Raw genomic sequence first — 27,703 nt, 5'->3', positions numbered from 1 at the left:
TCTCTAAGGGCCGATGTGTCATGGGACTGCTATGTTGTAAGCTATGTTTTTTTTTATTGATATGAACCAGCTATGATGATGGTATACTTCAGAACATAAGTGATTAATTATCTCTCCTATTTTTTCTAGAATCACTAGATTTCCTTTTTCGATCCTGGCTTCTTCTGGCTACCCATGGTATAGTATATTGGAGTTGCACACAACATAAAATATGGCTCCCACACAATAGAGCGGACTACGTATCATACAACATGACAGCTCAGATACATTACAATGGCATACTATTTCTCATGCAGTCATATCCATACATTTTCTATACAATATATGATAATATGGTGTAAAGCGGAAATCACGCTATGACAGCATAGATATGACAATACAAACGTATAATCACGCTGCTTTAAGTGAAAGTCACACACTGAATTGCATATAAAACTAGAAGTAACAAGTGCGTATTGATACTCACTCATTACCACATAACAGAGTGGGTTGGATAACACATATTGCTAGTCTTTACACTACAGGGCCTATTTACTGGTATATACAGTATATGGCAATAGATTCACACCTGGTAATGCCCAACTCGATGCACTGCATCGGCTCTGTAGCAAACGCTGCACGCCATATGTATATGACCACCGCTTGTTTCTCATGTCTATCTCACTTGCGCATGCCCAATACTGCCCAGCTTAACCCCTAGCATTACAGTCACGTGACACGATGACGCGACGCGATCAAGTGACCATCCGGCACGATAGCCACACAACGTACCCGCACTTCTGGGTACAGGTAGTATATAGAGCAAGAGAAAGCAATTGATCTCATGGCGCTACCCTTGTAACGCAGTTCGCCACCTCACATGCCATTGCAGCAAGGTTCCTTCTCCATGGGCATTCAAGTAATACCCTCCCATCGCATACATTATGCACACTGGGGCAGCAGCACAACTAGCATTTGTCTACCCATACTTACCCACCAACATACCATAGGCTATACTATGTTTTGACATATCTAATGTTCCTCACCTCATTTCTGCAGGTGTAATGTGATCATATAGAAACAACAGACAAAACCTCTCTATGTTGGCACCGAGGATTATAAAAATCTCTGCACCTATCTATACTCTCTTCAAGTGGAATAGCAAACTGGACTCTCTCCCTGGTATCCTTTTCAGGACAAGCCTGTATCCTTCTACTGTATTCTATCACAGGAAATATCCAATGTAACCTTATTAATCATTACCCTGCATAATTCTCTCTATGCTTTATAGTAACACTATACTTACCTCTATATGCTATGCGCAAAATTCTGTGTCATGCCGCCGAACTAACTTATACTGGACCTTCTATCTCTGGACGGTTTATAAAGGGCAATTGTATAGTTATTTGTAAACTGTGACACATGTTTGATTTTTTATTTATTGTTTTTCACTGCATATATGGTCTCTTGGAGATAAATTGATGTTCTTTTGTGTACAACCCATGATGTATTGACATTAATACCTTTCCCTTTACTTTTTTGTGTACAACCTTCCCCCTTCCCATTTTTTCATGTAGTTCTGATGAAGGTCCCTAGAAGGACCAAAAACGTTCAACCACTATGAATGCAAAGTAAAATAAAACGGAACTCAATTCACATAAAATAAGTTTTTCCTCTTTTGCTTTTTTCTTGTTTCATTGGAGTGCCAAGTTCAATTGACATTGCACTTTACAGGTTGGAAACCCTACTTGAGCACCTTACTTGGATGTCTAGAGTGTCATATAGTAATCCACCTCTGTGGTTGTTTACTGATTCTTCTGCCAAGTCTTCTAAGATCTGCAGCGCCTCCCTTTTAGAAGTTATTGGAAATATTGAATCTGATTGATTGAAATATAGTTTCCTGTAGATAAGCTTCCTTGCAAAAAGTTGCAAATCCTTATCTGTTGAAAATCTGTTAAAACAAGAAAATGGGGAGCAAGAGAGGCCAAGGCTTAATATTGATATCTGGTCAGATGATATTGACACAATGGATGGTAAATGGTAAGTTACTTTTAGAGATATCTTTGATTGGGTGCCTGCTGTCATCTCCGAGCGTTTTTTTTTTACCAGTCTGTCAATGGTAGTTATTCGGTTGCTGTATCTTAGGGTATATCTGTCATTACCCATAGATTGTGTTGTGCATGCCCCAGTTGTTGAAACCTCTATGGAACCGAATGCAGATACATCAGGTGTGTTCATTTTCTTATAATTCCATCTAAAGACTTATTTTTTTTTTATCTTCTAAGTCCCGTTTAAATTTTTTTTTTATTGTGAAAATCTGATTTTCCCTTTTGCTACAGTTTTTCTCAGTTTCTTCGATATCTTCTTTAGAACGTTCAAGTTGCAGCTTTTTCTGTATTTCGTCTATCTGCACCCCCAGTTCCTCCAAAGTGTTGCCATTAATTTCAACTAAAATCTCCTTGAATGTGGAAGAGCATGTAGTTTCCAAATGGAGACGAAAATTGTAATTGTTCACAGTAAAAGATGGAAAAACTTGGACTTGTAACCGACGAGGAAACAGAACTTTCATTAAGTAGATTTCAAGTGATGCTTTATTCCACCAAATCCGAGTCCTGCGATTTGGTAAATTTGTAAGAGTCTTTTTAAGGGCCACCTTTTGGACTGAATCCTACATCTGTGGTATTTCACTGGAGAACATATTTTGAGCGCGTATAAGCCAGGATGCATCTCTGCTCCTGTAATCCATATATTAGGTATACAACAAAATAAAATAAAAAAAACTACCCTAGAAATGCAAAACATGCTGTAAAAAAATATGAACAAAAAAAAGTAACAATTTTTTACATTAATTTAAAATTGCTAATAAAATAACCCTGAAATCTGAGTGACTTAGTCTTTCGGCTTGGGATCCACAGCATATTTTAAATTTGATTTTACATATAGCTTTTTCATACACATTTTTAAAATTTTTATGTGTTTTACACAATATTTCACTGGGGTTTTACACAACTGTGTCCTATTCAATAATAAAATGAGATATATTGTTGGCCTAATAAGAGAATAAAAGTTTAAAGAAAATAATTGTAGGTGACTGGTTTGATAAATATCAATTCAAACTTTTTTATGGTGCTTTATGTATTTAAAGGGGTATTCCCAAGGAACAAAGTTCATTTTAAAGTTGATTTTAATCAATAGTTCTTGGTATAATAATAATTTCCAAAATTGGATATGTTTAAAAAAATGCTCCTGTGCTGAGATAATCTTCTTATACATATGCCCCTGCTTTGCACTGTGTAATGGCTGTGTCTAACCATGAAAAAACTATCTCAGAATCAGTGGGATCCGTTGATGCATTTCAGAGTTATTATCTCATAAAGGAACAGTGGTCAGAATTGTAAAAATTGGCCTGGTCATTAAGCTGCAAATTGGCTCTGTCACTAAGGGGTTAATCAACCGATCTTGGAATTTTAATAGTTTCCATAATAGGACGCGTTTTAAAAAAATATTCCTGTGCTGAGATAATCTTATAAATGTGCCCCTTTTGTGTACTGTGTAATGGCTGTGTCTGACCATACAGGGACATGGTCTGATCATACCACAGCTCCTGGGCAGGGGAGGAAGAGTTATACAGACATTACAGCATGAGATCACAGCAAATTCTTTTTGTGAGATATAGCATTTTACTGTCATTTATAAAAAAATGTTTTACCTCAAAGAGAATCATTTTTGATCCCATGCTGTAATGTCTGTATACTCTCTTATAAGTCCTCCCCTGCCCAGGAACTGTGGTATGATAAGACCGTGTTCCTGTACGGTCAGACACAGCCATTGCGCAGTACACAGCAGGGGCACATTTATAAGATTATCTCAGCACAGGAAAAATTTTTTAAAACGCATCCTATAATGGAAACTATTAAAATTCCAAGATGGGTTGATTAACCCCTTAGTGACAGAGCCAATTTGCAGCTTAATGACCAGGCCAATTTTTACAATTCTGACCACTGTCCCTTTATGAGATAATAACTCTGAAACGTTTCAACGTATCCCGCTGATTCTGAGATTATTTTTTCATGACATATTGTACCTCATGTTAGTGGTAAAATTTCTTCGATATGACTTGCTTCCATTTATGAAAAAACGGAAATATGGTAAATTTTTTAAATTTTGCAATTTTCAAACGTTTGATATTTATGCCCTTAAATGAGAGAGTCACACAAAATACTTAAGAAAAAATGAACCACAAAATTTGTTGAGCAATTTCTCCTGAATACACCAATACCAAATATGTGGGGGTAAACCACTGTTTGGGAGCACGGCAGAGCTTGGAAGGGAAGGAGCACCATTTGACTTTTTCAATGCAGAATTGTCTGGAATTGAGATTAGACACCATGTCGCATTTCGAGAGCCCCTGATGTGCCTAAACAGTGGAAACCCCCCACAAGTGACATCATTTTGGAAACTAGACCCTTTACAGAACTTATCTAGATGTGTAGTGAGCACTTTGAACCTCCAGGTTCTTAACGGAAGTTTATAAAGTAGAGTAGTGAAAATAAAAAATCATATTTTTTCCACAAAAATGATATTTTCGCTTTCAAATTTTTATTTTTACAATAGTAACAGGAGAAATTAGACCTTCAAAGTTGTTGTTCAATTTGTCCTGAGTACGCCGATACCCCATATGTGGGGGTAAACCACTGTTTGGGGTCACGGCGGGGCTCGGAAGAGAAGGAGCATCACCTGACTTTTTCAATGCAGAATTGGCTGGAATTGAGTTCGGATGCCATGTCGCGTTTGGAGAGCCCCTGATGTGCCTAAACAGTGGAAACCCCCCAAGAGTTACACCATTTTGGAAACTAGATCCCTTAAGGAATTTATCTAGATGTGTGGTGAGCACTTTGAACCCCCAAGTGCTTCACAGAAGTTTATAACGCAGAGCCATGAAAATAAAAAAATCATTTTTTTCCTCAAAAATTATTTTTTAGCCTGCAATTTTTTATTTTAATAAGGGTAACAGGAGAACTTGGACCCCAAAAGTTGTTGTCCAGTTTGTCCTGAGTACGCTGGTACCCCATATGTGAGAGAAAACCACGGTTTGGGCACATGTCGTGGCTTGGAAGGGAAGTAGTGACGTTTTGAAATACAGACTTTGATAGAATGGTCTGCGGGTGTCATATTGCCTTTGGAGAGACCCTGATGTACCTAAAATCATATTTTTTCCACAAAAATGATCTTTTCACCCCCAAATTTTTATTTTCACAAGGGTAATGTCATGATCCAGGCTGGGGTTTGTTTCTTGTTTTTCTTTCCCCGGTCTGGTCATGTGGGGGTTAACTTTCTCTGCCTCGTTTTGCGTTCTGTGTGGCTATTTCAGTCTGCTGTGGCCTGCTGACCACCGTCAGTGATAGTTCATGCTCCCAGGCTAGAGCGGGTGACCCCTTGATACCGTGTTTTGTCCTCTGCCCATTTACTCTGATCCCGTGACTTCCCTTTCCTGCCACCCCGCTTGTCTTAGTGTTCACTCCCTGTGCTTGGACCTCTTGGTATGTGACCCAGCTTGTCTTCTGACCTGTTTGACTGTCTCACGTCTCTGTTATCTCTGGCTCTGACTTCTGGCTTGTATTTGACTACGTGTATTGCTTTTTCCTCTAGCTCTGTTTTTCCTGACTGTTTCTGACTCAGCTCGTCTGACCACTCTTTTGCCACCTGGAGGCGTCTGTGCTGCTGCTCAGTGGTGCTACGCTGTGTGTGCAACCTCTTTTCCCTCACTAGTACCCCCTATTGGAGGTTACACTATACTACACTGCAGCCGCATTACAGGTAACAGGAGAAATTGGACCACAAAAGTTGTTGTGCAATTTGTCCTGAGTATGCTGATACCCCATATGTGTGGGGGAGAACCACTGTTTGGGCGCATGGCTGAGCTTGGAAGGGAAGGAGCGCCGTTTTGGAATGCAGACTTTGATGGTATGGTCTGCGGGCGTCATGTTTCATTATCAGAACCCCTGATGTGCCTAAACAGTAGAAACCCCCACAAATGACACCATTTTGGAAACTAGACCCCACCATGGAGCTGATCTAGTTGTATGGTGAGCACTTTGAACCCCCAAGTGCTTCACAGAAGTTTATAACGTAGAGCCGTGAAAATAAATTGTATTTTTTCCACCAAAAAATGGCCTTTTCACCCCCCAATTTTTACTTTCACAAGAGTAACAGGAGAAATTGGAACACAAAAGTTGTTGTGCAATTTGTCCTGAGTACGCTGATACCCCATATGTGGGGGGGAACCACTGTTTGGGCGCATGGCAGAGTTTGGAAGGGAAGGAGCGCCGTTTTGGAATGAAGACTTTGATGGAATGGTCTGCGGGTGTCATGTTGCGTTTGCAGAGCCCCTGATGTGCCTAAACAATAGAAACCCCCCACAAATGACCCCATTTTGGAAACTAGACACCCCAAGGAGCTTATCAAGATGTTTGTGGAGCATTTTGAACCCCCAAGTGCTTCACTAAAGTTTATAACGCAAACCTGTTAAAATAAAAAATCATTTTTCGTTCCACAAAAATGATATTTTAGCCCGCAATTTTTTATTTTCACAAGGGTAACAGGAGAAATTGGACCCCAAAAGTTTTTGTGCAATTTGTCCTGAGTACGTTGATGCCCCATATGTGGGGGTAAACCACTGTTTGGTAGCAAGGCAGAAGGGAGGGAGCACCGTTTGACTTTTTGAACACAAAATTGGCTGGAATCAATGGTGGCGCCATGTTGCATTTGGAGACCCCCTGATGTACCTAAACAGTGGAAACCCCAATTCTAACTCCAACCCTAACCCCAAAACACCATTATCCCTAATCCAAACCCTACCCATAACCCTAATCACAACCCTAATCACAACTCTAACCCCAACACACCCCTTAACCTAATCCCAACCCTAACCCTAATCCCAACCCTAAACATAACCCTAACCACAAACCTAACCCCAACACACGGTTAATCCCAACCCTAACCCTAATCCCAACCGTAGCGCTAATCATAATCCTAATCCTAACCTTAATCCTAACCCTAACCCAACTCACTTTAGCCTAGCTCTAACCCTAATGGAAAAAATGGAAATAAATATATCTTCTTTCTTTATTTTTCCCTAACTAAGGGGGCATTAAAGGGGGGGTTTATTTACTTTTTTTTTTTACTTTGATCACTGTGACAGGGTCTATCACAGTGAACAAAATGAACCAATAGGAAAAATCTTCCTATTGTTGCCGAGTGTTGGGGAAGCCAGGAGACCCAGGGATGCTGGAAGGTACCAGGGTGGGGATCGGGGTCCCTATTTATCTCTCCTCTGATGTCCAATCACATCAGAGGAGAGAGAAATTAAATGGCACATCAGACTTTTTTTGCGGTCACCATTATATGGTTAATAACGCCGATCGCAAAACCGGGGTCGGTAAAAACCAACTCGAATTATGTTCTCTGGGGACTCAGCTACCCCCAGCAGCTGACACCCCTGAGAAAATCTGACTCTGGGGGGCGCTATACACATAAAGCCTCAGTGCCGTTAAACAGCATCGCTGTGGTTTAAGTACCCTTAACTGCTGCTGTGAAAAGGCGTATCGGCGGTCGTTAAGGGGTTGAAATGAACTGTGTTGAAAAACCCCTTTAAGCTGCTTTAGGCCAGAGCGTTAGAGAATGTTGAGATTAAACTGCACATAGATCAGTATTGTCATTCATATCTAGTCTCAGAACAGAACATTTTTGACAATTGCCTCAAGAATTCCCAATACAAGAAGCAGAATTCTTAATTCCAGAGTTGAGTTTCAGTTTTGTCTGTACTGCCCTGCTATGCTAGGGTGGCTACCTGGTGAATATTTAACTGGTGTCAGACAATTAACAACTGGTGCCAAACTGGATGCAGTAGTATTGGTACTTATCTCCAGAAAAACAGCAGTAACCTTACAGTGATCTGACACAATGGTATGCAGGAGATCAAAGTCAGGGTAGAGTCCAACGTAGCAAAATCCACGTGGCCACTAACAATAAGCAATTCATTTACTTTCAAATTCTAATTAATCCATATGAAAGCTGCTGAGAGTTTCATATTAGAGTCACTTCTAAAGCTGCCTTCTTTGCAAAAATAGCTAAATCATTTGAATGTGTCAAATCATAGGATATAATAATTATACTTGTGAAATGGTCTAGCAGGCAGAGCGAACATCCTTAAAATTAATATAAACCTAAAAAACTATATCCAAAAAGTAGGGAAGAAATAAGATTGTAAAATATGTATTTCTTTATGAATTCAAGTAAAAGGGGGTGGGGGAAGGTAGGAAGAGATTAAACAAAATTTGGAGAGGGATGGGTGTGTCCTGAGGGTTTACAGTTTTACAGTGGGGGAAAAAAGTATTTAGTCAGCCATCAATTGTGCAAGTTCTCCCACTTAAAAAGATGAGAGAGCCCTGTAATTGACATCATAGGTAGACCACAACTATGAGAGTCAAAATGAGAAAACAAATCCAGAAAATCACAGTGTCTGATTTGGCAAGATTTATTTTGTAAATTATGGTGGAAAATAAGTATAATTTTAGCATTAAAGTTTTATTCATTATCAGTTATTGCACAATGCACTTTTAGGTGGCTTTATGAATTTATCATTTATTTCATGTGAGACTTTAGGAGGTCTTTTTAACTGTGGCATCCTGATGATTTTATTATAGTAATACTTTATTTATTATTTTTGCTCCAAACACTTTTTTCATATTTATGTGACTATTCATGATGCTACACCATGTTGTCATACAGTATACTGACTTTTCAAATTGTTAATTCTGATTATACAGTATGTGTATATATATATATATATATATATATATATATATATATATATATATATATATATATATATAAAAATGAGAAACAACAGCACAGGAAAAAGTAGGGTGCAAAGCCTCCCAGGCACGTACCAGTCTTTGTAAATAGAAATCAAAAAAGATGGAGGCAGCACACCATATGACATTTTAGAAAGAAGTGTTATTTAATAGCCCATATGGCAACGTTTCGGTCTTGAGTGCAGACCTTTCTCAAGCCTGAGAAAAGTCTGTACTCAAGACCGAAACGTCGCCATATGGGCTATTAAATAGCACTTCTTTCTAAAATTTCATATAGTGTGCTGCCTCCATCTTTTTTGATATATATATATATATATATATATATATATATATATATATATATATATATATATATATATATAATATATACATACACATACAGCTCCGGCAAAAATTAAGAAGAGACCACTGCAAAATTTTCAGTTTGTCTGATTTTTCTCTTTATAGGTATATTTTTGAGTAAAATCTAAACTGCTCTTTTATTCTATAAACTACTGACAACATGTCTCCAAATTTCCAAGCACTAAATTTTATATTTATTTTCAGAAAAAGAGAAATGGTCAAAATAACAAAAAAATGCAGTGCTTGCAGACCTCAAATAGTGCTAAGAAAACAAGTTCATAATCATTTAGAAACAACAATACTAATGTTTTATCTCAGGAAGAGTTCAGAAATCAATATTTTGTGGAATAACCATGTATTTTAATCGCAGCTTTCATGCGTCTTGGCATGCTTTCCACCAGTCTTTCACACTGCTTTTGGGTGACCATATGCCACTCCTGGTACAAAAATTTAAGCAGTTCTTCGTTGTTTGATGACTTGTGACTATCCATCTTCCTCTTGATTACATTCCAGAGATTTTCAATGGAGATTGGGCTGGCCATGACAGGGATTTGATGTGGTGGTCCTTCATTCACACATTGATTGACCTAGCTGTGTGGCATGGTGCATTGTCCTGCTGGAAAAAAGAGATCTCAGAGTTGGGGAACATTTCCTGAGCAGAAGGAATCAACTTTTTCCAGGACAACCTTGTATGTGGCTTGATTCATACGTCCTACGCAAAGATTAATCTGCCCAATTCCAGCCTTGCTGAAGCATCCCCAGATCATCACCGATCCTCCACCAAATATCACAGTAGGTGTAAGACACTGTGGCTTGTATGCCTCTCCAGATTTCCGTCTAACCATTAGACAGCCAGGTTTTGGGCTTTTTTCTACCTTTACATGACTTGAGCCCTGCCTCTAGGAGCCTGTTACAAACTGTTCTCGCCGTGCACTTCACCCCAGCTGCCATTTGCCATTCCTTTTGTAGGTCACTTGATGTCATCCTGAGGTTGCTGAGTGACATTCGAATAAGATGACAGTCATCCCGGTCAGTGGAGAGTCGTTTTCGCCCTCTGCCGGTCTTTAGCTTTGTTGTCCCCAATGTCTGCTGCTTGACCTTGCTGTAATGGACTGTCGTATTAGAAATGTTAGGGTTGGAGGCAACATGACGCTCACTGTATCCCTCTGTTAGTAAAGCCAGAATTGAGCCCTTCTTTTCCTCAAGACTTTTCTTTTCAACTCCTTTGGCATGCTTAAAAGTTGTTTAATCATTCCTATTACTTTTGGGATATTACTAGCACTTGTTTTGCCATCCATCTTGTCCTATTGCAAGAGGATTGTGAACACCGCAGCAGGGTTTTATATACTTTCCTTCTTTAAATAAGATTTGGTTCAGGTGATCACCTAATCAGAAGCACATTAAGTAGAATGAGGTGTACTCTGGTTGAAATTCAACTGACACTGGAATGGAGTGGCTGTCAGACATGTAGAGAAGCTGATTTCTATAAAACTGTGCAGTGGTCTCTTAATTTTTGCCAGAGCTGAATATATACTGTGTGTATGTATGTATATATATTTATATATATACTCAGTGCACAACCATCCCTCTCCATATTTTGTTTTATCTCTTCCCACCCTTTTCCCCCCTTTTATCATGTAATTTTTGTGTTTTATGGCTTCCATTTAAATTAATAAAGAAATACATATGTTGCAATCTTATCTCTTGCCTAATTTTTCAATATAGTTTTTTAGGTTTATATTCTGAAATATCTATAGGCTTGCACAAATTTTAAATTGTTGGTATTTCCTTTTTATGTAGGTTTGTGTGATGAGAGCGGACATCCTTGTAAGAATGGCTAGTCTCTGTTTTAAGGACTCGCTCACACTGCAGTATAACATGGCCGAGTGCTATCTGATGTTTTACTGGACAGCAATAGACCCAATGTTATACTATGGGGCAGTGCAGATCTGTGACTATTTTCTCACGCAGATTTGGCATGAGAAAAATCATGCTGTGAGTGGCTCCTATTCGGATTACACGCATCCATACAAGTCTATGGGTGCAAACATCAGACTGCACTCGGATGTCAACCGAGCGCAGTCTGATGTATGTACACATAGACAATGGAGAAGGTGGAGAAATTAAGTTCTCTCCATCTTCTCTACTCATGCAAGAGAATCAGATCACACTCCGATGACACCTGGCTCACACTCTGACAGAATTTGCGCAGAGTGTCATTAGCATAATTTCCCCAATTCCCTTTCATGAGAGAATACACCTTAGTGTGAGAGTACCCTTACAGAACTAATGCTGCTCTTAGGAAGCAATGGGTCCTATATAGAGTTGAGCGATACCAGCCGATACTTGAAGATATCGGATCGGAATGGATCGACCGATCTTAAAAAAAAAAGTATCGGTATCGCCGATTCCGATACCGGGAACCAATGCAAGTCAATGGGGCCAAAATATCGGAATTAAAAAAAACCCTTTCTTTCCTTGTAGGTTAATTCTACATGAAGAAAAACAACTAAGAATAATGTAGAATGTATTGTGGGAGGTGGAGGAGACATTAAAGCCATAGAGGTTTAGCCCAATCAAATGGAATAGCAGGAATTAAACTTTTTTTTTAAAGACGTTAGGAGTTACAAAGATATTGACTATGTTAGCCTCATTTATATTTTGCCAGACATGTATGTCTTCTTCTTCTTTCTTCTTTCTTCTTCTTTCTTATTCTTCTTCCTTTTTTTTTACCTTCTTCTTCTTCTTCTTCTTATTCCTTTTTTTACATTCTTCTTCTTCTTCTTCTTCCTTTTTTTACATTCTTCTTCTTATTCCTTTTTTTGCATTCTTCTTCTTCTTCCTTTTTTTAAATTCTTCTACTTCCTTTTTTTACATTCTTCTTCTTCTTCCTTTTCTTACATTCTTCATATTCTTCTTATTCAACAATTATTATTCTACATATTCAACTTCTTCATCTTCTTCCTATTCTTCTTCATCATATTCTTGTTTGTGTCAGGCATTCCTGTAGTTGTTATCTAGAAAAGTTAGAAGTTTACACCTTCCGTTCTGCCTGTCACAAAAGATTTACAACAGGATTTGTCCGCGTTCAGTTTGGCCTGCAGCAGCAGGCCTTTTCCAGGGGCACCACGAGGAGGAACGGACTCACCCCCATACACTGCTTAGTCTTCTTCTGCTTATAAATAAGATAATATCATTTGCTCAGAGTATTAGTCTTATGCTTAATGTTCTTCTGCTTTGTTTTTTTATGCTTCTTTGTCTTCTCTCTCTTGTTGTTCTGCATCTTGGTGGTTGTCTTCCTGTTCTTTGTCCTCTTGAACCAGCTGACTGTATTGGCACCCGGAGGGGCAGCAGAAGGAACAAGAGCCAATGGCACTACCGAGGACCAGCTGACGGTGCTGGAACCCGGTTACTAAGCAGGAGGTACCTGTGCTACAAAGCACTACCAAGGACCAGCAGACGTTGCCGGAACTCGGATACCGAGATGGAGGCACCTAGGCCAAAGGCTCTGACGAGAACCAGCTGACGGTGCTGGAACCCGGAGGGGTAGCATAAGCTGCAAGAGCAAATGGAAATAGCGAGGACCAGCTGACAGTGCTGGCACCCGGAGGGGCAGCAGAAGGAATAAGAGCCAATGGCACAACCGAGGACCAGCTGACGGTGCTGGAACCCGGTTACTAAGCAGGAGGTACCTGTGCTACAAAGCACTACCAAGGACCAGCAGACGTTGCTGGAACTCTGATACCGAGATGGAGGTACCTAGGCCAAAGGCTCTGACGAGAACCAGCTGACGGTGCTGGAACCCGGAGGGGTAGCATAAGCTGCAAGAGCAAATGGAAATAGCGAGGACCAGCTGACAGTGCTGGCACCCGGAGGGGCAGCAGAAGGAATAAGAGCCAATGGCACAACCGAGGACCAGCTGACGGTGCTGTAACCCGGTTACTAAGCAGGAGGTACCTGTGCTACAAAGCACTACCAAGGACCAGCAGACGTTGCCGGAACTCGGATACCGAGATGGAGGCACCTAGGCCAAAGGCTCTGACGAGAACCAGCTGACGGTGCTGGAACCCGGAGGGGTAGCATAAGCTGCAAGAGCAAATGGAAATAGCGAGGACCAGCTGACAGTGCTGGCACCCGGAGGGGCAGCAGAAGGAATAAGAGCCAATGGCACCACCGAGGACCAGCTGACGGTGCTGGAACCCGGTTACTAAGCAGGAGGTACCTGTGCTACAAAGCACTACCAAGGACCAGCAGACGTTGCTGGAACTTGGATACCGAGATGGAGGCACCTAGGCCAAAGGCTCTGACGAGAACCAGCTGACGGTGCTGGAACCCGGAGGGGTAGCAGAAGTTACCCCTGAAAAGCAAAGTTGGCATGCCGCAAGCTGGCCGCAGTTACCGAATCACACAGTCCTACAGGGGGTGCTTGTCCTACTGGCACTACGGAACAAGCCTTTCTTACCAGAACCCGCAGTCCACATAGGAAGCACCTAAACTGCTGGCACCCTAGCCTCGGCTAACCCAACCGCAACACGACATGGCAACTTGGGGTGGCAAACTGACATTGACACTTCCCGGAAACAGCAGGCAGGGCTGGAACCAAGCTGGGCAGGAGGGAGTACCCGTGCCAAAGTCAGTTATGAGCAGCAACTGGCGATGTTGGAGCCCAGGGACAAGCACTTAGCAGGCTGAGGCCTGATGTGCTGTCAATTGGGAGGCAGCAGGACAGATTGCCATCAAAACAGCAGGGGAACAGCTGACGTTACTGAACCCCACAAACACAGGAGCTAGTGTTTTACTCTGTGAAGACGGCACTTCCGAGCAACAACTGGCTGTGTTGAAGCCCAGGGACAAGCACGGAGCAGGCTGAGGCTGCATTGAAGAAATTTTAAGATCGGTTGTAGACTTCTACTAATTTTAACCAAGCTCCACTTAGGCCTGTGGCTTCACTGATTTTCGTATTTCCCCTGTCCTCCAACCCCGCCAGTTACAGCTCCGAAGTGGCGTCTGCACAATCCACACTTGTTCCTGTGTTACAGGTGTTCAGTCCGGTCAGTTAATCCCCTGATGTGTGTCCGGCAATGTCGCCTAGTTATGGGAATGTGGACAGAGCAGGCGACATTGCCGGACACACATCAGGGGACTAACTGACCGGACTGAACACCTGTAACACAGGAACAAGTGTGGATTGTGCAGATGCCACTTCGGAGCTGTAACTGGCAGGGTTGGAGGATGGGGAAATACGAGAGACAGTGGAGCCACAGGCCTAATTGGAGCACGGTTAAAAATCAGTAGTGGTACGACTGTGTAGGCAGCAGGAGACTTTGCCATCCACACAGCAGGGGATCAGCTGACGTTACTGAACCCCACTGAGACACGGGAGCAAGTATCTCTTTCCGTGTGGACGGCACTTCCGAGCTACAACTGGCTGTGTTGAAGCCCAGGAAATAGGAGGGTGTAGGCAGAGGCCTACTGTCTTTGGAATGTGGAGACAGCAGGAGAGACTGCCATCCACACAGCAGGGGATCAGCTGACGTTACTGAACCCCACTGAGACACGGGAGCAAGTGTCTCTTTCCGTGTGGACGGCACTTCCGAGCTACAACTGGCTGTGTTGAAGCCCAGGAAATAGGAGGGTGTAGGCAGAGGCCTACTGTCTTTGGAATGTGGAGACAGCAGGAGAGACTGCCATCCACACAGCAGGGGATCAGCTGACGTTACTGAACCCCACTGAGACACGGGAGCAAGTGTCTCTTTCCGTGTGGACGGCACTTCCGAGCTACAACTGGCTGTGTTGAAGCCCAGGAAATAGGAGGGTGTAGGCAGAGGCCTACTGTCTTTGGAATGTGGTGACAGCAGGAGAGACTGCCATCCACACAGCAGGGGATCAGCTGACGTTACTGAACCCCACTGAGACACGGGAGCAAGTATCTCTTTCCGTGTGGACGGCACTTCCGAGCTACAACTGGCTGTGTTGAAGCCCAGGAAATAGGAGGGTGTAGGCAGAGGCCTACTGTATTTGGAATGTGGAGACAGCAGGAGAGACTGCCATCCACACAGCAGGGGATCAGCTGACGTCACTGAACCCCACTGAGACACGGGAGCAAGTGTCTCTTTCCGTGTGGACGGCACTTCCGAGCTACAACTGGCTGTGTTGAAGCCCAGGAAATAGGAGGGTGTAGGCAGAGGCCTACTGTCTTTGGAATGTGGAGACAGCAGGAGAGACTGCCATCCACACAGCAGGGGATCAGCTGACGTCACTGAACCCCACTGAGACACGGGAGCAAGTGTCTCTTTCCGTGTGGACGGCACTTCTGAGCTACAACTGGCTGTGTTGAAGCCCAGGAAATAGGAGGGTGTAGGCAGAGGCCTACTGTCTTTGGAATGTGGAGACAGCAGGAGAGACTGCCATCCACACAGCAGGGGATCAGCTGACGTTACTGAACCCCACTGAGACACGGGAGCAAGTATCTCTTTCCGTGTGGACGGCACTTCCGAGCTACAACTGGCTGTGTTGAAGCCCAGGAAATAGGAGGGTGTAGGCAGAGGCCTACTGTATTTGGAATGTGGAGACAGCAGGAGAGACTGCCATCCACACAGCAGGGGATCAGCTGACGTTACTGAACCCCACTGAGACACGGGAGCAAGTGTCTCTTTCCGTGTGGACGGCACTTCCGAGCTACAACTGGCTGTGTTGAAGCCCAGGAAATAGGAGGGTGTAGGCAGAGGCCTACTGTCTTTGCAATGTGGAGACAGCAGGAGAGACTGCCATCCACACAGCAGGGGATCAGCTGACGTTACTGAACCCCACTGAGACACGGGAGCAAGTGTCTCTTTCCGTGTGGACGGCACTTCCGAGCTACAACTGGCTGTGTTGAAGCCCAGGAAATAGGAGGGTGTAGGCAGAGGCCTACTGTCTTTGGAATGTGGAGACAGCAGGAGAGACTGCCATCCACACAGCAGGGGATCAGCTGACGTTACTGAACCCCACTGAGACACGGGAGCAAGTATCTCTTTCCGTGTGGACGGCACTTCCGAGCTACAACTGGCTGTGTTGAAGCCCAGGAAATAGGAGGGTGTAGGCAGAGGCCTACTGTCTTTGGAATGCGGAGACAGCAGGAGAGACTGCCATCTCCACAGCAGGGGAACAGCTGGCAGTGCTGAACCCCACTAACACTCGAACGAATGTGTTTGGCTCTGTGGAGACGACACTTCTGAACACCAACTGACGCTGTTGGAGCCCAGGATTAGGCGTGGAGCAGGCTGGGGCCTACTGGATTTTGGCAGGTGAAGGCAGCAGGAGACTTGCCATCTCCACAGCAGGGGAACAGCTGGCAGTGCTGAACCCCACTAACACTTGAACGAATGTGTTTGGCTCTGTGGAGACGACACTTCTGAACACCAACTGACACTGTTGGAGCCCAGGATTAGGCGTGGAGCAGGCTGGGGCCTACTGGATTTTGGCAGGTGAAGGCAGCAGGAGACTTGCCATCTCCACAGCAGGGGAACAGCTGGCAGTGCTGAACCCCACTAACACTTGAACGAATGTGTTTGGCTCTGTGGAGACGACACTTCTGAACACCAACTGACGCTGTTGGAGCCCAGGATTAGGCGAGGAGCAGGCTGGGGCCTGCTGCTTTTGGCAGGTGAAGGCAGCAGGAGACTTGCCATCTCCACAGCAGGGGAACAGCTGGCAGTGCTGAACCCCACTAACACTCGAACGAATGTGTTTGGCTCTGTGGAGACGACACTTCTGAACACCAACTGACGCTGTTGGAGCCCAGGATTAGGCGTGGAGCAGGCTGGGGCCTACTGGATTTTGGCAGGTGAAGGCAGCAGGAGACTTGCCATCTCCACAGCAGGGGAACAGCTGGCAGTGCTGAACCCCACTAACACTTGAACGAATGTGTTTGGCTCTGTGGAGACGACACTTCTGAACACCAACTGACGCTGTTGGAGCCCAGGATTAGGCGAGGAGCATGCGGGGGCCTGTTGCTTTTGGCAGGTGAAGGCAGCAGGAGACTTGCCATCTCCACAGCAGGGGAACAGCTGGCAGTGCTGAACCCCACTAACACTCGAACGAATGTGTTTGGCTCTGTGGAGACGACACTTCTGAACACCAACTGACGCTGTTGGAGCCCAGGATTAGGCGTGGAGCAGGCTGGGGCCTACTGGATTTTGGCAGGTGAAGGCAGCAGGAGACTTGCCATCTCCACAGCAGGGGAACAGCTGGCAGTGCTGAACCCCACTAACACTTGAACGAATGTGTTTGGCTCTGTGGAGACGACACTTCTGAACACCAACTGACACTGTTGGAGCCCAGGATTAGGCGTGGAGCAGGCTGGGGCCTACTGGATTTTGGCAGGTGAAGGCAGCAGGAGACTTGCCATCTCCACAGCAGGGGAACAGCTGGCAGTGCTGAACCCCACTAACACTTGAACGAATGTGTTTGGCTCTGTGGAGACGACACTTCTGAACACCAACTGACGCTGTTGGAGCCCAGGATTAGGCGAGGAGCAGGCTGGGGCCTGCTGCTTTTGGCAGGTGAAGGCAGCAGGAGACTTGCCATCTCCACAGCAGGGGAACAGCTGGCAGTGCTGAACCCCACTAACACTCGAACGAATGTGTTTGGCTCTGTGGAGACGACACTTCTGAACACCAACTGACGCTGTTGGAGCCCAGGATTAGGCGTGGAGCAGGCTGGGGCCTACTGGATTTTGGCAGGTGAAGGCAGCAGGAGACTTGCCATCTCCACAGCAGGGGAACAGCTGGCAGTGCTGAACCCCACTAACACTTGAACGAATGTGTTTGGCTCTGTGGAGACGACACTTCTGAACACCAACTGACGCTGTTGGAGCCCAGGATTAGGCGAGGAGCATGCTGGGGCCTGTTGCTTTTGGCAGGTGAAGGCAGCAGGAGACTTGCCATCTCCACAGCAGGGGAACAGCTGGCAGTGCTGAACCCCACTAACACTCGAACGAATGTGTTTGGCTCTGTGGAGACGACACTTCTGAACACCAACTGACGCTGTTGGAGCCCAGGATTAGGCGTGGAGCAGGCTGGGGCCTACTGGATTTTGGCAGGTGAAGGCAGCAGGAGACTTGCCATCTACACAGCAGGGGAACAGCTGGCAGTGCTGAACCCCACTAACACTTGAACGAATGTGTTTGGCTCTGTGGAGACGACACTTCTGAACACCAACTGACGCTGTTGTAGCCCAGGATTAGGCAAGGAGCAGGCTGGGGCCTGTTGCTTTTGGCAGGTGAAGGCAGCAGGAGACTTGCCATCTCCACAGCAGGGGAACAGCTGGCAGTGCTGAACCCCACTAACACTCGAACGAATGTGTTTGGCTCTGTGGAGACGACACTTCTGAACACCAACTGACGCTGTTGGAGCCCAGGATTAGGCGTGGAGCAGGCTGGGGCCTACTGGATTTTGGCAGGTGAAGGCAGCAGGAGACTTGCCATCTCCACAGCAGGGGAACAGCTGGCAGTGCTGAACCCCACTAACACTTGAACGAATGTGTTTGGCTCTGTGGAGACGACACTTCTGAACACCAACTGACGCTGTTGGAGCCCAGGATTAGGTGAGGAGCAGGCTGGGGCCTGTTGCTTTTGGCAGGTGAAGGCAGCAGGAGACTTGCCATCTCCACAGCAGGGGAACAGCTGGCAGTGCTGAACCCCACTAACACTCGAACAAATGTGTTTGGCTCTGTGGAGACGACACTTCTGAACACCAACTGACGCTGTTGGAGCCCAGGATTAGGCGTGGAGCAGGCTGGGGCCTACTGGATTTTGGCAGGTGAAGGCAGCAGGAGACTTGCCATCTCCACAGCAGGGGAACAGCTGGCAGTGCTGAACCCCACTAACACTTGAACGAATGTGTTTGGCTCTGTGGAGACGACACTTCTGAACACCAACTGACGCTGTTGGAGCCCAGGATTAGGTGAGGAGCAGGCTGGGGCCTGTTGCTTTTGGCAGGTGAAGGCAGCAGGAGACTTGCCATCTCCACAGCAGGGGAACAGCTGGCAGTGCTGAACCCCACTAACACTTGAACGAATGTGTTTGGCTCTGTGGAGACGACACTTCTGAACACCAACTGACACTGTTGGAGCCCAGGATTACGCATGCCGCATGCAGAGGCCAATGGGCAGCGGTTTTTATGGAGTTTGTTGACTACTACTGATTCTAACCATGCTCCACTTAGGCCTCTGGCTCCACTGTCTCTACTATTTACCCTGGCCTCCAACCCCGCCAGCTATATCTCTGAAGTGGCGTCAGCACAATCTACACTTGTTCCTGTGTTACTGGTGCTCAGTCCCGTCAGTTGATCCCCTGATGTTTGTCCGGCAAGTTCGCCAGCTCTGTCCTCATTCCCACTACTGGTTATGGGAATGTGGACAGAGCAGGAGACCTTGCCGGACACACATCAGGGGATAAACTGATGGGACTGAGCCACAGGAACAAGTGTAGATTGTGCTGACGCCACTTCAGAGATGTAGATGGTGGGGTTGGAGGTCAGGGGAAATAGTAGAGACAGTGGAGCCAGAGACCTAAGTTGGGCACGGTTAAAAATCAGTAGTGGTTTGAATGTTGATGGAGCTGGTGACTTTGCCGTCCACACAGCAGGGGATCAGCTGGCGTTACTGAACCCCACTAACACAGGAGCTAGTGTGTTTCTCTGTGCAGACGACACATCTGAGCGACAACTGGCTGTGTTGAAGCACAGGGATTATAGTTCAGGTGGTAGAAAAATGAACACACCAGCAGACCTGGATACAGTTGCCAACCACTAATTTAGTGTGTAAGAGGAATGGCAAAGTCTTTGGAGATCCAGGCCTTGTTCATTTTCAGAAAAGTCAGCCGGTCAACATTATCGGAAGATAGTCGCGTGCGACGGTCTGTTAGTAGACCACCTGCGGCACTAAAGACACGTTCCGATAATACACTGGCAGCAGGGCAAGCCAGCACCTCCAATGCATACTGGCTAAGCTCTGGCCATGTAACCAGCTTAGAGACCCAAAACTTGAAGGGGGAACAGCCATCTGGGAGTACAGTGACAGGGCAAGACATGTAGTCTGACACCATCTGACGGAAGCGTTGCCTCCTGCTGACTCGAGGCGTCGCTGATGGTGTAGACAATTGTGGTGGACACACAAAACTTTGCCACATTTGGGCCATAGTGGTCTTGCCTTGTGCTGCGGCGCTGCCTCTGCTCCCTCTTTGTGCAGAGTTTCCTCCACTGCCTCGACGCACAGAGCTGCTTTGTAAAGCACTAGCAACAATGCTGTCGGGTGGAATGGAAAACATTATGGACTGCACCAGTGACTCTTCATACTCCCGCAGTTTACGCTCCCGGTTCAACGTTGGTATGAGCCTTTGTACGCTGTCCCGGTAGCGAGGATCTAGGAGGGTGTACACCCAATAATCAGCCGAGACGAGAATGTGGGCGATGCGGCGGTCGTTTCTCAGGCACTGCAGCATGAAATCAACCATGTGCTGCAGACTCCCAACTGCCAAAGAACCACTGTCCCCTGTTTGAGGCGTGACCTCGGCCTGCTCTGCATCACCCCACCCTCGCTGTACATACTGAGTAGAGGTTTGTGTACCTCCCTCCTCTGGAGAGATGTCTTCCTCCTCCATCGACTCCTCCTCATCCTCCTCACAAAGTGTCCCCTGCCTAGGCCTTTGTGAGGAAACACGTAGCGCAGACTGTCCAGAAGCAGATGGCATTTGGGACTCCTCATCCTCCACCTCTTCCGAAACCTCATCCCTTAGTGCTTGCAGTGTTTGTTGAAGCAGGCAGATAAGGGGGACAGTCATGCTGACTAGTGCATCATCTGCACTCGCCATCCGCGTGGATTCATCGAAGGCACGCAAAACGAGGCAGATGTCCTTCATAGAGGCCCACTCAATGGTGCTGAAGTGTGAACGGCGCACAGTGCGACTTGTTTGCGCCTGATGCAGCTGGTACTCCATGACTGCTGCCTGCTGCTCACACAACCGCTCCAACATATGTAACGTTGAATTCCACCGGGTGGGTAGGTCACATATGATGCGATGTTCCGGAAGGCCAAATCATCGCTGCAGAGCACCGAGGCGCGATCTTGCTGTGCTGGAATGCCGCAAGTGAGCGCACTCTATGCGGACCTTGTGCAACAGTGCATCAAGATCCGGATAGTCCCTCAGAAAGCTCTGCACGACCAAGTTAAGCACATGTGCCAGACATGGGATGTGTGTGAGGTTGCCTAGGCCAAGAGCTGCCACCAGATTTCGGCCATTGTCACACACTACCAAGCCCAGCTGGAGATTCGCTGGCCCAAACCACACATCGCTCTCCAGCTTGATAGCATTCCAGAGCTCCTGTGCTGTGTGGCTTCGATTCCCCAAAGAAATTAATTTGAGTACAGCCTGTTGACGTTTGGCCACGGCTGTGCTCATATCGGTGGTAACAGGCTCCTGCTCTGCTGTTTCTGAGGAACTTGAGTAGGAGGAGGAGTCTATGTGTACAGACTGGAGTCCTGCAATCCGTGGCGTTGGAAGAACACGTACAGCGCCACTCTCCAGATCTGTACCCGGCTCCACAACATTGACCCAGTGGGCAGTGAGGGAAAGGTATCGTCCCTGTCCATGGTTACTGGTCCACGCATCGGTGGTCAGGTGGACCTTGCTACTAACGGCGTTTAGTAGCGCATGTTTTATTTTGCCCTCAACATGTTTCTGCAGGGCAGGGACGGCTCGCCTGCTGAAATAAAAGCGGCTGGGCACGTTGTATTGGGGGACTGCCAATGCCATTAAGTCCCGGAAGGTGTCAGTGTCCACCAGCCTGAATGACAGCATTTCAACTGCCAGAAGTTTGGCAATGCCAGCATTCAGAGACTGTGCTCGGGGATGGTTTGCCGAGTAAGGGCGCCTTTTATCCCATGCCTGTGCTACCGATGGCTGTGATGGATGGGAACGTGCTGCTATGGGTGGAATCTGACAGGGTCTCCGGACAACAGTGGCAAAGGTTCTTCCTTGGCGATCCTGTGAGGAAGCCGAACCAGCAGTGTGTGAGCTGGAGGAAGAGGCCCCAACACGAACTGAAGAGGTGGTAGGTGGTGCTGTACGTTGGCCTACGTCTTCAGGGTGTCTCTGCAACTCCAACTCGTGCTTGGTGCGCACATGTTTCCACATATTTGTGGTATTGAGGTTGCTGACATTTCTCCCTCTTTTGACTATCTGATGACACAGCTTGCATTTGACAAAGCAAATGTCATCTGCAACTGTGTCAAAAAAGGACCACGCACTGCAACTCTTGGGAGCGCCCGTTTTGCCTTTGGAATGAGGAATGCTCCTAACGGGTGCCGAAGTGGAGGGTACAGGCAACCAAGTCTTCCCCCTCCCTCTGCCTCCTGTTTTGGCCGGTAGGGGAATCTCTTCCTCCGAGCTGCTCCCACCACCTTCCTGTTCCTCACGCCATGATGGGTCAAGGACCTCATCATCTTCCCTCCCCTCTTCAAACTGCTGCTTCTCTGGGGTTGTCTCGCCAGCACCGTACGCACCAGAAAGTGGCAACTGAGTCTCGTCATCATCTGATGCGTACTGAGGTGTGCTGACCATAGGCACTGGCCCACTCGCCTCTTCAGATTCAGAGGGACAAAGAAGTTGCGCATCACTGCATACTCCCTCTTCTTCACATTCAGGAATGCTGCTTGGCTGGCCCCCTCTTTCCAAGCCAACAGATTCCGAGAACAGAAGTAGAGACTGTGATGGCTCCTGTCCATGTCTCTCTGACGGCCTGGGCACTTTGGCAGGTGGTGAAGAGACAGATGGTTGCTCTTCGGTGCTCTGGTCCTGAGAGGCTGTGGAAGTAATTGAAGTCGATGCGTTAGCTGCCATCCATCCGACAACGGCTTCAATTTGTTCCTCCCACAGCAGTGGGGTACGTTGAGGTCCTACAAAGCTGCGCATAAAGGACTGTTGCCTGCTAAAACTGGGGGATGCTGATGCACTGGTGCCCGCAGCAGGCCCAGAATCCCAACGTCCTCTACCTGCAGAATCCCCACGTCCTCTCCCTGCTGAAACTCCACGCCCACGCCCACGCGCCTTACTCCCTGCCTTCTTCATCTTGCCAGACTGCTTAAGATAGGCAGAAAAGTACAAAGGGGGGCCTTAGTGTGCTTATTCCTGAACAGCTGGTTACAGGTACAAGAAACACTAATTTTATGAAGTGTGTGTGTGTGGACTACACTTTAATAGGAGCTGATGTGGCCTACACAAGTTCCAAATGTAGTGTTTGGTGAACTTTTTTTGTGGTTTCTTTGTTGGAAACAAACTCAAAGTATGTGAACAAAGAATTGAAACTGATAGTATCACCAACTTTTTGGAGCTATTACAATGCAGGCAGGTAACCTACAATGCAAAAGATGAGGCTCCAAAAAAATTGGGTAATACTAATCTGGCTGCGCCGGCACGGCACAAGCCAGAAAAAAAGGCTCCTCTATCTACTCCTATATAGTGTTTGCAACCAACCAATGTTGATGGATACGGATGGATGCACACTAATAGGAGAAGAAAAAATGAGCTGCACTCAAAGACAAATATGTGTGAGGCAGTGACGCACGTTGAGCGTCCTACAACCAGACGTAGCTGCAGGACACTCTACTCTGCGTGAGCTGCACTCACACACAGTCAGAGACCTCTCAGACAGCCGTGAACAGTGCAGCTAAGTGGGCACTGGCACTGACAGGCTGCAGAAAGGCTCCGCTGTGTACTCCTATATAGTGTTTGCAACCACCGTAGATGGAGACGGATGGATGCACACTAATAGAAGAAAAAATGAGCTGCAATAAAAGAAAAATGTGTGAGGCAGTGACACGCTGAACGTCCTACAATCAGACGTAGCTGCAGGACACACTACTCAGCGTGAGCTGCACTCACACACAGTCAGAGACCTCTCAGACAGCCGTGAACAGTGCAGCAAAGTGGACACTAGCACTGAAAGGCTGCAGAAAGGCTCCGCTGTCTACTACTAGTGTTTGCAACCAACGTATATGGATACGGATGGAAGCACACTAGATTGAAATTATGTAAAAAATGCAGCTCAAAAATTAAAAGATGTATGAGGCAGCAGTGATCACACTGGGTGGCCTACAGCCTGACGTGGCTGAAGGACCCACTCCACAGCGTGAGCTGCACTCACACAGCCCTTGCAGACAGCTGTGAACACTGCTGCTAGGGCAAAGAAGGCTACAGTGGTGGTTTATGTAGCCTGGGTAAAGCACTAGAAGTTTGGTGGAATCGCTATTTCTAACTGTCCCTCACAGTCTTCTACAGCAGCCTGTCCCTAACTGAATTCACAGCAGAGTGAACCAGAAATGGCGGCTGCGGTGGCTTTTATAGTGCATCATGACATCATTTCGGCAGCCAATCACAGCCATGCCAATAGTTAACATGCCTACATGCCTAACAGGATGTGCCCACACTTCGGAGGATTCCCATTGGCTTAATCAAAGCAAGCAGGCTCATAGCATGATGGGAACTTCCGATTCCGATTCCGGAATCCGATATGACAAAAGTATCGGAAGTCAGTATCAGAATTCCGATACCGCTAATATCGGCCGATACCCGATACTTGCAGTATCGGAATGCTCAACACTAGTCCTATATACTTTTTTAGGCTATTTTCACTGTAGCATTGTGTCTTCTGTTATGAACAGAAGTCACAACAATTTGCCAGACCTGTTCCATGACTTATAATGAGGTCTGTTGGATTCATCCAAGATGTTTGTTTTCCATCAGTGTTTGAAGTCAGTCTGGAGTGGATCAAAAAAATAAAGTCCATATTTTAACAATATACATTTCCTTTGTTCCAATACTGGGTTAATCTTTACACATACTGATGAAAAACAGATGAACATGGCCTCAGGTGATATTCAGACTTCATTTTTTCTCTTTGTTTATCATGTATAGAATAATTACTGATTATTGTCTATTAGGCTCATATATCCGGATTCTTGTTCAAAGTCACAGATAAAACCCATTTAAATCACTGGGCCTGTGACAGAAAACGGACAGCACATTGAAGCTTGGAACTTTTTTTTTTCATATGAGAAAAATATATTTGCCACATTGATGGTAAAACTTCACACAAGATAAAACGAAGTATCCAGATCCAGCACACTGATCAGAAATGGTCATTCATGTAAGCAATAAAAAAAAATGAATGTGCTCCATACAAAAAAAAACTGTTTCACTTGATTGATTTTTTTTCAGGAGATAGTCCATATTTTGTACTTAAACTTCATGGGTGCCAATAACGATAGCACCTATGTATAATGTCATGGGTGATCACTACAGTCTCGACCAAAAGTTAAGCATTTTTTTAAAAGTGTGATTACTTCTGTCTGGTTGTTGTGATGCCATTTTCATGATGATTTTAGTAAACCGGACACAAATGGTTATCAATAATAAGGATGAAAATTCTGTTTGACATTGTATTATCCATCTATGTGTTAATTTTCAACATTTGCTGGGAAAAATGTCTTGCATATTTTGTCATGGGTAATTAAAGTTTTGCCTAATTTTTTTTGTGTGTTTTTCAGTTAAAACACGGCAAAGACAAATTTATCATCAGATGTCAGGAAGCTTATTACTCTGAGAGTGAAGTCAGGCCAAAGCCAAAAACAGGTAGCTATGAAATTCAACTGTTCTCAGAGTCAAGTGTCACGTAAAATAAAGAAAAAAAAAGAGTTGTAGTCAAGAAGCCTTTCATCTCTGTAAAAAAATGGAAGGTCCGACTTGAGTTTGCCAAAGAACACAGCCAATGGAAAGAGACAGATTGATATAAGGTGTTGTGGGATGAATCCAAGTTCAATCTGTTTGATAATGATGGCACGCACTATATATATACTGCCCAATTGGAAAACAAAATGATGTAAGGTACCAGACACCTACAATAATACATGGTGGTGGTAATGTCATGGTTTGGGGCTGCTTTTCTGAATCTGCCATTGGCTCTCTGCATAGAATTGATAGAAATATAAATGCTACCATGTGCAAGGATATATTGGAGAATGTAATGCTGCCACATGGTAAAACCAGAGTAGACATGGGCTGGAAATTCCAGCAAAACAATGATCCTAAGCATACATCCAATTTAATAAAAAATTGGTTAGCAAAGAAAAATGTTCACCTGTTACAATGTCCAAGACAATCACCTGATTTAAGCCCTATAAAGCACCTTTGGGATGAGTTAGGGTGACGAGTTTTGGCCTGTACCAAGAGCAATAAAGATGAAATCCCACTTATTAAACCTGACAGGGCCCACCTGTGAAGTGAAAACCATTTCCGGTGACTACCTCTTGAAGCTCATCAACAGAATGCCAAGAGTGTGCAAAGCAGTAATCAAAGCAAAAGGTGGCTACTTTGAAGAACCTAGAATATAAGACATACAGTATTTTCAGTTGTTTCACACTTTTTTGGTAATTATATAATTCCACATGTGTTAATTCATAGTTTTGATGCCTTCAGAGTGAATCTACAATTTTCATAGTCATGAAAATAAAGAAAATTCTTTGAATGAGAAGGTGTGTCCAAACTTTTGGTCTGTACTGTACAGTATAATGCAGCCCACATATAGTATAATGCAGCCCCACCATACAATATAATGTATCCCCATAGAATATATTGCAACCCCCTCTTATAGTATAATGCAGCCACCCCACAGAATATAATTTAACCCCCATAGAAAATAATGTAGCCCCCCTCATATAGTATAATGCAGCCCCTTCATAGAATATACGGTAGCCCCCTCATAGAGTATAATGCAGCCCGCCATAGAATATAATACAGCCCCATATATAGTATAATGTAGCCCCTCCATAGAATACAATGTAGCCTTTCTCATACAGTATAATGCAGCCCCAATACAATATAATGTAGCCCCCTCATAAAGTATAATGAATCCCCCATACAATATAATCTAGCCCCCCATAGAATATAATGCAGCCCCCCCATAGAATACAATGTAGCTGTCACGCCGTTCCGACATACTCACCCGGTCTCCGCTCCCACGCTGTCTCTGCATACTCACCCGGCCATCGCTCCCATGCCGCAGCCCCTCGCCGCCTGACAGCCACGGCGGTCACCTCTGACAGGCGTCTCTGCATGCAATGCGCATGCGCCATAGGCCGCGGCCGCACCTCCCTTCTGCTTCTTGTGCTCCGGCTATGCCCTGACCCGGAAGCACCAATGGCAAGCCAGACAGGGGCATATCAGGCCGCTTCCCCTGCGGGAGGTGCCTGATCGTTGTGTTTCCTAGCACATTGGGCCCCGCTGCTGTGTGTGCTCTCTACAGTCTCATAGTACCGTTCTCGTGTGCTCTCTGCTATCCGTGTCCCCTGCTGTACTCCAGTCCTACCTCCGGTGTTCCTGTTCCATCCTGCTCCAGTCCTTCCGTCCTACTCCAGTCCTGCCTCCCTTGTTCCTATTCCATCCTGCTCCAGTCCTTCCGTCCTACTCCAGT

General features: G+C 45.6%; 1 long non-coding RNA gene across 1 annotated transcript; it reads left to right on the top strand.

Moving 5' to 3' along the window:
* LOC141069677 (uncharacterized) lies at positions 1–27,137 on the top strand. Its single transcript, XR_012226634.1, has 5 exons — positions 1–177; positions 1,039–1,161; positions 1,944–2,019; positions 25,782–25,866; positions 26,500–27,137. It is a non-coding gene; the product is annotated as an uncharacterized lncRNA (long non-coding RNA).
* Positions 27,138–27,703: the final 566 nt, after the last annotated feature.

Source organism: Dendrobates tinctorius, unplaced genomic scaffold, assembly GCF_039654945.1.
Source record: "Dendrobates tinctorius isolate UK_male_01 unplaced genomic scaffold, ASM3965494v1 ptg000270l, whole genome shotgun sequence".
NCBI lineage: Eukaryota > Metazoa > Chordata > Amphibia > Anura > Dendrobatidae > Dendrobates > Dendrobates tinctorius.
Note: the sequence above shows the minus strand (reverse complement) of the source record. Positions and strands in the feature narration are given on the sequence as shown.